At 51.5% G+C, this 13,383-nt stretch overlaps 1 protein-coding gene across 8 annotated transcripts in view; it reads right to left on the bottom strand.

The window, feature by feature from the left end:
* The window catches only part of LOC139539918 (myocyte-specific enhancer factor 2A-like), a 131,717-nt gene that overhangs the window by 13,090 nt on the left and 105,244 nt on the right, over positions 1 to 13,383 (bottom strand). The window lies entirely within an intron of this gene.

The following is a 13,383-nucleotide window of genomic DNA, read 5'->3' as shown; positions in this document are numbered from 1 at the left end:
CATGGCTATCACAGCATTCTGCAGCAATACGCCATCCCACCTGGTTTGGGCTTAGTGGGACTATCATTTGTTATTCAACAGAACAATGACCCAACACACCTCCAGGCTGTGTAAGGGCTATTTTACCAAGAATGAGAGTGATGGCGTTCCACATCAGATGACCTGGCCTCCATAACCCCCAAACCTCAATCAAATTGAGATGGTTTGGGATGAGTCGGGCCGCAAAGCAGCCAACAAGTGCTCAGCATATGACGGAACTCCTTCAAGACTGTTGGAAAAGTATTCCAGGTGAAGCTGGTTGAGAGAATGTCAAGAGTGTGCAAAGCTGTCATCAAGGCAAAAGGTGGCAATTTGAAGAATGTCAAATATAAAAAATATTTTGATTTGTTTTTGGCTACTACATAATTCCATATGTGTTATTTCATAGTTTTGATGCCTTCACTATTATTCTACAATGTAGAAAATAGCAAAAATAAAGAAAAACCCTTGAATGAGTAGGTGTTCTAAAACTTTTGACCGGTAGTGTATACAGTTGAAGTCCGAAGTTTACATACACCTTAGCCAAATACATTTAAACTCAGTTTTTCACAATTCCTGACATTTAATCCTAGTAAAATTCCCTTGTCTTAGATCAGTTAGGATCACCACTTTATTTTAAGAATGTGAAATGTCAGAATAATAGTAGAGAGAATGATTTATTTCAGCTTTTATTTATTTCATCACATTCCCAGTGGGTCAGAAGTTTACATACACTCAATTAGTATTTGGTAGCATTGCCTTTAAATTGTTTAACTTGGCTCAAACGTTTCGGGTAGCCTTCCACAAGCTTCCCACAATAAGTTGGGTGAATTTTGGCCCATTCCTCCTGACGAGCTGGTGTAACTGAGTCAGGTTTGTAGGCCTCCTTGCTGGCACACACTTTTTCAGTTCTGCCTTCAAATTTTCTATAGGATTGAGGTCAGGGCTTTGTGATGGCCATTCCAATACCTTGACTTTGTTGTCCTTAAGCCATTTTACCACAACTTTGGAAGTATGCTTGTGGTCATTGTCCATTTGGAAGACCCATTTGCGACCAAGCTTTAACTTCCTGACTGATGTCTTGAGATATTGCTTCAATATATCCACATCATTTGTCTTCCTCATGATGCCATCTATTTTGTGAAGTGCACCAGTCACTCCTGCAGCAAAGCACCCCCACAACATGATGCTGCCACCCCCGTTCTTCACGGTTGGGATGGTGTTCTTCGGCTTGCAAGCCTCCCCCTTTTCCCTCCAAACATATCGATGGTCATTATGACCAAACAGTTATATTTTTGTTTCATCAGACCAGAGGACATTTTTTCAAATCTTTGTCTCCATGTGCAGTTGCAAACCGTAGTCTGGCTTTTCTATGGCGGTTTTGGAGCAGTGGCTTCTTCCTTGCTGAGCGGCCTTTCAGGTTATGTCGATATAGTACTCGTTTTACTGTGGATATAGATACCTTTGTACCTGTTTCCTCCAGCATCTTCACAATGTCCTTTGCTGTTGTTCTGGGATTGATTTGCACTTTTTGGCACCAAAGTACATTCATCTCTAGGAGACAGAATGTGTTTCCTTCCTGAGCGGTATGACGGCTGCGTGGTCCCATGGTGTTTATACTTGCGTACTATTGTTTGTGTTTGGAAATTGCTCTCAAGGATGAACCAGACTTGTGGTGGTCTACAATTTTTGAGGTCCTGGCTGATTTCTTTTGATTTTCCCATGATGTCAAGCAAAGAGGCACTGAGTTTTCAGGTGTTTGGAAATTGCTCTCAAGGATGAACCAGACTTGTGGTGGTCTACAATTTTTGAGGTCCTGGCTGATTTCTTTTGATTTTCCCATGATGTCAAGCAAAGAGGCACTGAGTTTGAAGGTAGGCCTTGAAATACATCCACACCATTTGACTCAAATGATATCAATTAGCCTTTCAGAAACTTCTAAAGCCATGACATAATTTTCTGGAATTTTCCAAGCTGTTTAAAGGCACAGTCAACTTAGTGTGTGTAAACTTCTGACCCACTGGAATTGTGATACAGTGAATTATAAGTTAAATAATCTGTCTGTAAACAATTGTTGGAAAAATGAATTGTGTCATGCACAAAGTAGATGTCCTAACCGACTTGCCAAAACTATAGTTTGTTAACAAGAAATTTGTGGAGTGGTTGAAAAACCAAGTGTATGTAAACTTCCGACTTCAACTGTATATATCACAGTTGCTTTAATTACATCCATATCATATATGTTTGAGCAAAGCATGAGAAGTTCATATTCTTGTGAGCCAAGGTCTAGGTATTTGAACGAGAGCCAATACAGATGGCTCATTCCAGACAGAACAATTTTAAATTAATTTCTATCAAAAACCTCTCTATGAAAATATGTACTTAATATATATTTAAAAATAGCTAGAACAATTTGCCTGCAAAACCAAAATACTGTACTTTGTGAGTGAATATTCAGACCCTGACTCGCCTTTTGTCATGGTCACCAAGACCCAGGCTACTTTATGGAGCCCCCCCCGGGGCTCAAACATAATCTCAGTCCAATCTCCTTATCTATCATGATTCATGTCTGCAGAGCACTGGGACTGAGCCACTGCGAGACCTCTCCAGGAGGAATATTGGAGCCCTTTTTCCCCCTTATTTAAACACTGGCTTTTGTGCTCCTCATGTGCTCGATTACCCTCTCTGCCGAGCATCATTTACCCAAGTTAAACACTGTGTACATTTAGCACTGCCTGTAATGTTCTAAGGGTGAAATGAATGTATGAAAATAGAAAATCCCATTGTGGCTTAACGTAAGATGTGGTGCATTAACAGAAACACACTTTCATGTTTTTCTTTTAATATTATTATGTTCTCGGATTGAAAACAGGCTCATGTTCATTCTGAATCAATACATACTCAATTCCAATCAAATGACAAAGACCTCTAATGTATTTCCTTCACACTGCTGCAGAAAGGAAACTATGACAACGGCTCCAAAAAGCTACAGCTTTCCAGCTGCAGTACTTATGCTTCCACAATGTGGAAGAGAGAAATGCTAAGGTGCAATGAGATGTCATGTCCATGGACAAAATGATTATTTTGCACTTTGTCTGTGCATGTCAATATTAAGAGAGGTTTCTTTCCAAGGACAAGAGCTGGCATGACAGGTAGGATTAGTGTTCGGATCAGGGCCACCATTCCCGAGGCTTAATCATTGATCCTGAGCATTTCCCAGGACATTCTCCATGCTTGTAAGCTCTTCTTAGTAGAGATATCAAGCCACACCACCGAGGGAGAAAAGAGAGCAACCAGTACAAGACAGGAGCATTCCGTCTGCTTTGTCCAAAAGGCCTCTCTTCTCCCAATAGCTGCAGCTTGTGAAAAATCTGAGCTATGTAAGAAATGGCCATCTGACAGCAGCATTGAAGAGAGAGGTTTCTCTCCCAAGCAGTCTGTCTCTGCTGTTCCACCCAGTTTGGTACATACAACCCCACAACCTTAACGCTTACCCAGCACAGGGTCAGGGCTCCGAGCACTGCCAAAGACCAAATACAGACAGACCAAACATTTCACACAGCACTGACTCAGAGTATTCAATCACCTCACCAACCTCTGACTCAAACTTATACCCAGCATGTCTAGGCTTCTGTCACGATTCAGGACAGAATTACATTTAAGATCTATAGCTTTAAAGGGATACTTCGGGATTTTGGCAATTAACCCCTCTATCTACTTCCCCAGAGTCAGATGAATTCATGGATACCATTTGTATGTCTCTGCATCCTGTTGGAAGGAAGTTAGAGGTAGTTTCGCAAGCTGACGCTAACTAGCGTTGGTTACCATAGACTTCCAGTCATTGCGCTAACGCTAGTTAGCAATTCCGCTAATGATAATAAGAAACTTCCTTCAAACTCCACAGAGAGACATAAAAATGGTATCCACAAGATCATCTGGCAAAGTAGATAAAGGGCTTACATTTTTGTTTTTTTACCCCTTTTTCTCCACAATTTCGTGATATTCAATTGGTAGTTTACAGTCTTGTCCCAACTTCACTTCGGACTCGGGAGAGGCAAAGATCGAAAGCCATGCGTCCTCCGAAACACGACCCTGCCAGGCCGCACTGCTACTAGCTTAACCCAGAAGCCAGCCGCACCAATGTGTCGGAGGAAACACCGTCCAGCTGGCAACCAGCCACAAGAAGTCGCAAGAGAGTGATGGGACAAGGAAATCCCGGCCGGCCAAACCCTTCCCTAACCTGGACAATTGTGCGTCGCCTGCCTGGGATCGAACCCAGGTCTGCAGTGACACCTCAAGTGATGCAAGATTTTTACATTTTTTATTTTACCTTTATTTAACTAGACAAGTCAGTTAAGAACAAAACTTATTTTCAATGATGGCCTAGGAACAGTGGGTTAACTGCCTTGTTCAGGGGATGATCACCGCATGTGTGGTTCCCACCGAGAACCATGGAGGAGGTGTGATGTTGTGGGGGTGCTTTGCTGGTGACAGTCTGTGATTTATTTAGAATTCAAGGCACAAGAAACTCAATTGCATCCTGTAGCTCTAACTCCAAAAAGATGGGACACTGTAAAGTCCATGGAGAATAAGAGCTCCTCCTCCCAGCTGCCCACTGCACTGAGGCTAGGAATAACTGTCACCACTGATAAATCCACGATAATCGAGAATTTCAATAAGCATTTCTCTGCGGCTGGCCTGGCTATCCCAACCCCGGCCAACAGCTCCGCACCCCCCACAGCTACTTGCCCAAGCCTCCCCAGCTTCTCCTTCACCCAAATCCATATAGCAGATTTTCTGAAAGAGCTGCAAAACCTGGACCCGTACAGCTGGGCTAGACAATCTGGACCCTCTCTTTCTAAAATTATCCGCCGTCATTGTTGCAAACCCGATTACTAGTCTGTTCAACCTCTCTTTCATATCGTCCGAGACTCCTAAAGATTGGAAAGCTGCCGTGGTCATCCCCCTCTTCAAAGCAGATGATACTCTAGACCCAAACTGTTACAGACCTATATCCATCCTGCCCTGCCTTTCCAAAGGCTTCGAAAGCCAAGTTAACAAACAGATCACTGACCATTTCGAAAACCACCGTACCTTCTCTGCTGTGCAATCCGGTTTCCGAGCTGGTCATGGGTGCACCTCAGCCACGCTCAAGGTACTAAACGATATCATAACCGCCATCGATAAAAGACAGTACTGTGCAGCCGTCTTCATCGACCTGGCCAAGGCTTTCGACTCTGTCAATCACCGTATTCTTACAGACTCAACAGCCTTGGTTTCTCAAATGACTGCCTCGCCTGGTTCACCAACTACTTCTCAGATAGAGTTCAGTGTCTCAAATCGGAGGGCCTGTTTTCAGGACCTCTGGCAGTCTCTATGGAGGAACCACAGGGTTCAATACTCGGGCCCACTCTTTTCTCTGTATATATCAACGATGGCGCTCTTGCTGCGGGTGATTCCTTGATACACCTCTACTAAGACAACACCATTCTGGATACATCTGGCCCTTCTTTGGACACTGTGTTAACAAACCTCCAAATGAGCTTCAATGCCATACAACACTCTTTCCGTGGCCTCCAACTGCTCTTAAATGCTAGTAAAACTAAATGCATGCTCTTCTAGCATCACTACTCTGGACGGTTCTGACTTAGAATATGTGGACAACTACAAATACCTAGGTGTCTGGCTAGACTGTAAACTCTCCTTCCAGACTCATATTAAGCATCTACAATCCAAAATGAAATCTAGAATCGGCTTCCTATTTCGCAACAAAGCCTCCTTCACTCACGCTGCCAAACATACCCTTGTAAAACTGACTATCCTACCAATCCTCAACTTCGGCGATGTCATTTACAAAATAGCCTCCAACACTCTACTCAGCAAACTGAATGCATTCTATCACAGTGCAATCCGTTTTGTCACCAAAGCCCCATGTACCACCCACCACTGCGACCTGTATGCACTCGTCGGCTGGCCCTCGCTACATATTCGTTGCCAGACCCACTGGCTCCAGGTCATCTATAAGTCCTTGCTAGGTAAAGCTCCGCCTTATCTCAGCTCACTGGTCACCTTAACAACACCCACCCACAGCACGCGCTCCAGCAGGTATATTTCACTGGTCACCGCCAAAGCCAATTCCTCCTTCGGCCGCCTTTCCTTATCGTTCTCTGCTGCCAATGACTGGAACGAATTGCAGAAATTGCTGAAGTTGGAGATTAATATTTCCCTCACTAACTTTAAGCATCGGCTATCTGAGCAGCTTACCGATTGCTGCAGCTGTACACAGCCCATCTGTAAATATCCCATCAAACTACATACCTCATCCCCATATTGTTTTTATTTACTTTTTTTTTGCTCTTTTGCACTCCAGTATTTCTACTTGCACATCACCATCTGCACATCTATCACTCCAGTGTTAATTTGCTAAATTGTAATTACTTCGCTACAATGGCCTATTTATTGCCTTACCTCCTTACTCCATTTGCACACACTGTATATAGATTTTTCTATTGTTATTGACTGTACTTTTGTTTATCCCACGTGTAACTCTGTGTTGTTGTTTTTTGTTGCAATGTGTTGCTTTATCTTGGCCAGGTCGCAGTTGTACATGAGAACTTGTTCTCGACTGGCCTACCTGGTTAAATTAAAGTTGTCACGTTCCTGACCTATTTTTATGTTATTTTGATTATGTTTAGTTGGTCAGGGCGTGAGTTGGGGTGGGCATTGTATGTTGTGTGTGTTTGGTTAGTCTATGGGTGTTGTATGTGTATGGGATAGTGTTTGTTAGGTTGTCTAGTTATGTCTATGGCTGCCTAGATTGGGTCTCAATCAGAGACAGCTGTCATTCATTTGTCTCTGATTGGGAGCCATATTTAAGGTAGCCATAGGCAGTAGGCTTTTGTGGGTGTTTGTTTCCTGTGTCAGTGTTTGGACCACACAGGACTGTTTTGAGGTATGTCACGTTTGTTGTTTTGTAGTTTGTAGTGTTTTCTTGTTATTTACATTAAACATGTACAATTATCAATCCGCATCTTGGTCCGATCCATGCTCCTCCTCGTCTGAGGAGGAGAACGACTTTGACAGCCATTACAGAAACACCCACCACAACAGGACCAAGCGGATTGAGGAAGGAGGGCAAGAACTAAAGCAATGGAGAGAGGAGGAATGGAGTTGGGAGCAAATTTTCAATGGAGAAGGACCCTGGGCTAAGGTGGGAGAGAATCGCCGCTCTCGGGAGGAGAAGGAGGCAGCCACAGCCCAGGAGCGCTGGTATGAGGAGGCAGCACGTATGAGAGGCTGGAAGCCCGAGAGGCTCACCCAAAAATTTCTTGGGGGGAGGCTAAAGGGGAGTGTGGCGAAGCCGGGTAGGATACCTGAGCCAACTCCCCGGGCTTGCCGTGGAGTGAGAGGGCGTCGTACTGGTCAGACACCGTGTTATGCGGTAAAGCGCACGGTGTCCCCAGTACGCGTGCTTAGCCCAGTGCGGGCTATTCCACCTTGCCGCACTGGGAGGGCTAGGTTGGGCATCGAGCCGGATGCCATGAAGCCGGCCCAACGTATCTGGCCTCCAGTACGTCTCCTCGGGCCGGCGTACATGGCACCAGCCTTACAGGTGGTGTCCCCGGTTCGCCTGCATAGCCCAGTGCAGCTATTCCACCTCGCCGCACTGGCAGGGCTACGGGGACCATTCAACCTGGTAAGGTTGGGGAGGCTCGGTGCTCAAGAGCACGTGTCCTCCTTCACGGTCCGGTATATCCGGCGCCACCTTCCCACCCCAGCTCAGTACCATCAGTGCCTACACCACGCACCAGGCTTCCAGTGCATCTCCAGAGCCCTGTTCCTCCTCCACGCACTCTCCCTATGGTGTGTGTCTCCAGCCCAGTGCCTCCAGTTCCGGCACCACGCACCAAGCCTCCTGTGCGTCTCCAGAGCCCGGTACGCCCTGTTCCTTCTCCCCGCACTCGCCCTAAGGTGCGTGCCCTCAGCCCGGTACCTCCAGTTCCGGTACCACGCACCAGGCCTAGAGTGCGCCACGAGAGTCCAGTGTGCCCTGTTGTTGTTCCCCGCACTAGCCTGAAGGTGCGTGTCCTTAGCCCGGTACCTCCAGTTCCGGTACCACGCACCAGGCCTACAGTGCGTCTCAGCCGGCCAGAGTCTGCCGTCTGCCCAGCGGCGCCTGAACTGCCCGTCTGCCCAGCGGCGCCTGAACTGCCCGTCTGCCCAGCGGCGCCTGAACTGCCCGTCTGCCCAGCGGCGCCTGAACTGCCCGTCTGCCCAGCGGCGCCTGAACTGCCCGTCTGCCCAACGCCGTCTGAACTGTCCGTCTGCCATGAGCCTGCAAAGCCGCCCGTCTGCCATGAGCCTGCAAAGCCGCCCGTCTGCCATGAGCCTACAGAGCCGTCCGCCAGACAGGAGCCGCTAGAGCCGTCCGCCAGACAGGAGCCGCTAGAGCCGTCCGCCAGACAGGATCAGCCAGAGCCTTCCGCCAGACCGGATCAGCCAGAGCCTTCCGCCAGACCGGATCAGCCAGAGCCTTCCGCCAGACCGGATCAGCCAGAGCCTTCCGCCAGACCGGATCAGCCAGAGCCTTCCGCCAGACCGGATCAGCCAGAGCCTTCTGCCAGACCGGATCAGCCAGAGCCTTCCGCCAGATCTGACCAGCCAGAGCCGTCAGCCAGCCATGACCAGCCAGAGCCGTCAGCCAGCCATGACCAGCCAGAGCCGTCAGCCAGCCATGACCAGCCAGAGCCGTCAGCCAGCCAGGATCCGCCAGCCAGCCAGGATCCGCCAGCCAGTCCGGAGCTGCCGTCCCTCAGCCCGGAGCTGCCGTCCCTCAGCCCGGAGCTGCCGTCCCTCAGCCCGGAGCTGCCGTCCCTCATCCCGGTGCTGCCCCTTATCCCGGTGCTGCCCCTTATCCCGATGCTGCCCCTTCAGTTAGGTGGGTTTAGTTGGAGGGTGGTCATTGGGTGAGGGATACGGAAGCGGGGAGTGACTATGGTGGTGTGGGGACAGCGTCCAGAGCCGGAGCCACCACCGTGGACAGATGCCCACCCAGACCCTCCCCTAGACTTTTGGTGGTGCGTTCGGAGTACGCACCTTGAGGGGGGGGTTATGTCACGTTCCTGACCTATTTTTATGTTATTTTGATTATGTTTAGTTGGTCAGGGCGTGAGTTGGGGTGGGCATTGTATGTTGTGTGTGTTTGGTTAGTCTATGGGTGTTGTATGTGTATGGGATAGTGTTTGTTAGGTTGTCTAGTTATGTCTATGGCTGCCTAGATTGGGTCTCAATCAGAGACAGCTGTCATTCATTTGTCTCTGATTGGGAGCCATATTTAAGGTAGCCATAGGCAGTAGGCTTTTGTGGGTGTTTGTTTCCTGTGTCAGTGTTTGGACCACACAGGACTGTTTTGAGGTATGTCACGTTTGTTGTTTTGTAGTTTGTAGTGTTTTCTTGTTATTTACATTAAACATGTACAATTATCAATCCGCATCTTGGTCCGATCCATGCTCCTCCTCGTCTGAGGAGGAGAACGACTTTGACAGCCATTACAGAAACACCCACCACAACAGGACCAAGCGGATTGAGGAAGGAGGGCAAGAACTAAAGCAATGGAGAGAGGAGGAATGGAGTTGGGAGCAAATTTTCAATGGAGAAGGACCCTGGGCTAAGGTGGGAGAGAATCGCCGCTCTCGGGAGGAGAAGGAGGCAGCCACAGCCCAGGAGCGCTGGTATGAGGAGGCAGCACGTATGAGAGGCTGGAAGCCCGAGAGGCTCACCCAAAAATTTCTTGGGGGGAGGCTAAAGGGGAGTGTGGCGAAGCCGGGTAGGATACCTGAGCCAACTCCCCGGGCTTGCCGTGGAGTGAGAGGGCGTCGTACTGGTCAGACACCGTGTTATGCGGTAAAGCGCACGGTGTCCCCAGTACGCGTGCTTAGCCCAGTGCGGGCTATTCCACCTTGCCGCACTGGGAGGGCTAGGTTGGGCATCGAGCCGGATGCCATGAAGCCGGCCCAACGTATCTGGCCTCCAGTACGTCTCCTCGGGCCGGCGTACATGGCACCAGCCTTACAGGTGGTGTCCCCGGTTCGCCTGCATAGCCCAGTGCGGGCTATTCCACCTCACCGCACTGGCAGGGCTACGGGGACCATTCAACATGGTAAGATTGGGGAGGCTCGGTGCTCAAGAGCACGTGTCCTCCTTCACGGTCCGGTATATCCGGCGCCACCTTCCCACCCCAGCTCAGTACCATCAGTGCCTACACCACGCACCAGGCTTCCAGTGCATCTCCAGAGCCCTGTTCCTCCTCCACGCACTCTCCCTATGGTGCGTGTCTCCAGCCCAGTGCCTCCAGTTCCGGCACCACGCACCAAGCCTCCTGTGCGTCTCCAGAGCCCGGTACGCCCTGTTCCTTCTCCCCGCACTCGCCCTAAGGTGCGTGCCCTCAGCCCGGTACCTCCAGTTCCGGTACCACGCACCAGGCCTAGAGTGCGCCACGAGAGTCCAGTGTGCCCTGTTGTTGTTCCCCGCACTAGCCTGAAGGTGCGTGTCCTTAGCCCGGTACCTCCAGTTCCGGTACCACGCACCAGGCCTACAGTGCGTCTCAGCCGGCCAGAGTCTGCCGTCTGCCCAGCGGCGCCTGAACTGCCCGTCTGCCCAGCAGCGCCTGAACTGCCCGTCTGCCCAGCGGCGCCTGAACTGCCCGTCTGCCCAGCGGCGCCTGAACTGCCCGTCTGCCCAGCGGCGCCTGAACTGCCCGTCTGCCCAACGCCGTCTGAACTGTCCGTCTGCCATGAGCCTGCAAAGCCGCCCGTCTGCCATGAGCCTGCAAAGCCGCCCGTCTGCCATGAGCCTACAGAGCCGTCCGCCAGACAGGAGCCGCTAGAGCCGTCCGCCAGACAGGAGCCGCTAGAGCCGTCCGCCAGACAGGATCAGCCAGAGCCTTCCGCCAGACCGGATCAGCCAGAGCCTTCCGCCAGACCGGATCAGCCAGAGCCTTCCGCCAGACCGGATCAGCCAGAGCCTTCCGCCAGACCGGATCAGCCAGAGCCTTCCGCCAGACCGGATCAGCCAGAGCCTTCCGCCAGACCGGATCAGCCAGAGCCTTCTGCCAGACCGGATCAGCCAGAGCCTTCCGCCAGATCTGACCAGCCAGAGCCGTCAGCCAGCCATGACCAGCCAGAGCCGTCAGCCAGCCATGACCAGCCAGAGCCGTCAGCCAGCCATGACCAGCCAGAGCCGTCAGCCAGCCAGGATCCGCCAGCCAGCCAGGATCCGCCAGCCAGTCCGGAGCTGCCGTCCCTCAGCCCGGAGCTGCCGTCCCTCAGCCCGGAGCTGCCGTCCCTCAGCCCGGAGCTGCCGTCCCTCATCCCGGTGCTGCCCCTTATCCCGGTGCTGCCCCTTATCCCGATGCTGCCCCTTCAGTTAGGTGGGTTTAGTTGGAGGGTGGTCATTGGGTGGGGGATACGGAAGCGGGGAGTGACTATGGTGGTGTGGGGACAGCGTCCAGAGCCGGAGCCACCACCGTGGACAGATGCCCACCCAGACCCTCCCCTAGACTTTTGGTGGTGCGTTCGGAGTACGCACCTTGAGGGGGGGGTTATGTCACGTTCCTGACCTATTTTTATGTTATTTTGATTATGTTTAGTTGGTCAGGGCGTGAGTTGGGGTGGGCATTGTATGTTGTGTGTGTTTGGTTAGTCTATGGGTGTTGTATGTGTATGGGATAGTGTTTGTTAGGTTGTCTAGTTATGTCTATGGCTGCCTAGATTGGGTCTCAATCAGAGACAGCTGTCATTCATTTGTCTCTGATTGGGAGCCATATTTAAGGTAGCCATAGGCAGTAGGCTTTTGTGGGTGTTTGTTTCCTGTGTCAGTGTTTGGACCACACAGGACTGTTTTGAGGTATGTCACGTTTGTTGTTTTGTAGTTTGTAGTGTTTTCTTGTTATTTACATTAAACATGTACAATTATCAATCCGCATCTTGGTCCGATCCATGCTCCTCCTCGTCTGAGGAGGAGAACGACTTTGAGAGCCATTACAGAAACACCCACCACAACAGGACCAAGCGGATTGAGGAAGGAGGGCAAGAACTAAAGCAATGGAGAGAGGAGGAATGGAGTTGGGAGCAAATTTTCAATGGAGAAGGACCCTGGGCTAAGGTGGGAGAGAATCGCCGCTCTCGGGAGGAGAAGGAGGCAGCCACAGCCCAGGAGCGCTGGTATGAGGAGGCAGCACGTATGAGAGGCTGGAAGCCCGAGAGGCTCACCCAAAAATTTCTTGGGGGGAGGCTAAAGGGGAGTGTGGCGAAGCCGGGTAGGATACCTGAGCCAACTCCCCGGGCTTGCCGTGGAGTGAGAGGGCGTCGTACTGGTCAGACACCGTGTTATGCGGTAAAGCGCACGGTGTCCCCAGTACGCGTGCTTAGCCCAGTGCGGGCTATTCCACCTTGCCGCACTGGGAGGGCTAGGTTGGGCATCGAGCCGGATGCCATGAAGCCGGCCCAACGTATCTGGCCTCCAGTACGTCTCCTCGGGCCGGCGTACATGGCACCAGCCTTACAGGTGGTGTCCCCGGTTCGCCTGCATAGCCCAGTGCGGGCTATTCCACCTCGCCGCACTGGCAGGGCTACGGGGACCATTCAACCTGGTAAGGTTGGGGAGGCTCGGTGCTCAAGAGCACGTGTCCTCCTTCACGGTCCGGTATATCCGGCGCCACCTTCCCACCCCAGCTCAGTACCATCAGTGCCTACACCACGCACCAGGCTTCCAGTGCATCTCCAGAGCCCTGTTCCTCCTCCACGCACTCTCCCTATGGTGCGTGTCTCCAGCCCAGTGCCTCCAGTTCCGGCACCACGCACCAAGCCTCCTGTGCGTCTCCAGAGCCCGGTACGCACTGTTCCTTCTCCCCGCACTCGCCCTAAGGTGCGTGCCCTCAGCCCGGTACCTCCAGTTCCGGTACCACGCACCAGGCCTAGAGTGCGCCACGAGAGTCCAGTGTGCCCTGTTGTTGTTCCCCGCACTAGCCTGAAGGTGCGTGTCCTTAGCCCGGTACCTCCAGTTCCGGTACCACGCACCAGGCCTACAGTGCGTCTCAGCCGGCCAGAGTCTGCCGTCTGCCCAGCGGCGCCTGAACTGCCCGTCTGCCCAGCGGCGCCTGAACTGCCCGTCTGCCCAGCGGCGCCTGAACTGCCCGTCTGCCCAGCGGCGCCTGAACTGCCCGTCTGCCCAGCGGCGCCTGAACTGCCCGTCTGCCCAACGCCGTCTGAACTGTCCGTCTGCCATGAGCCTGCAAAGCCGCCCGTCTGCCATGAGCCTGCAAAGCCGCCCGTCTGCCATGAGCCTACAGAGCCGTCCGCCAGACAG

Source organism: Salvelinus alpinus, chromosome 15 (assembly GCF_045679555.1).
Source record: "Salvelinus alpinus chromosome 15, SLU_Salpinus.1, whole genome shotgun sequence".
Classification (NCBI taxonomy): Eukaryota; Metazoa; Chordata; class Actinopteri; order Salmoniformes; family Salmonidae; genus Salvelinus; species Salvelinus alpinus.
Note: the sequence above shows the minus strand (reverse complement) of the source record. Positions and strands in the feature narration are given on the sequence as shown.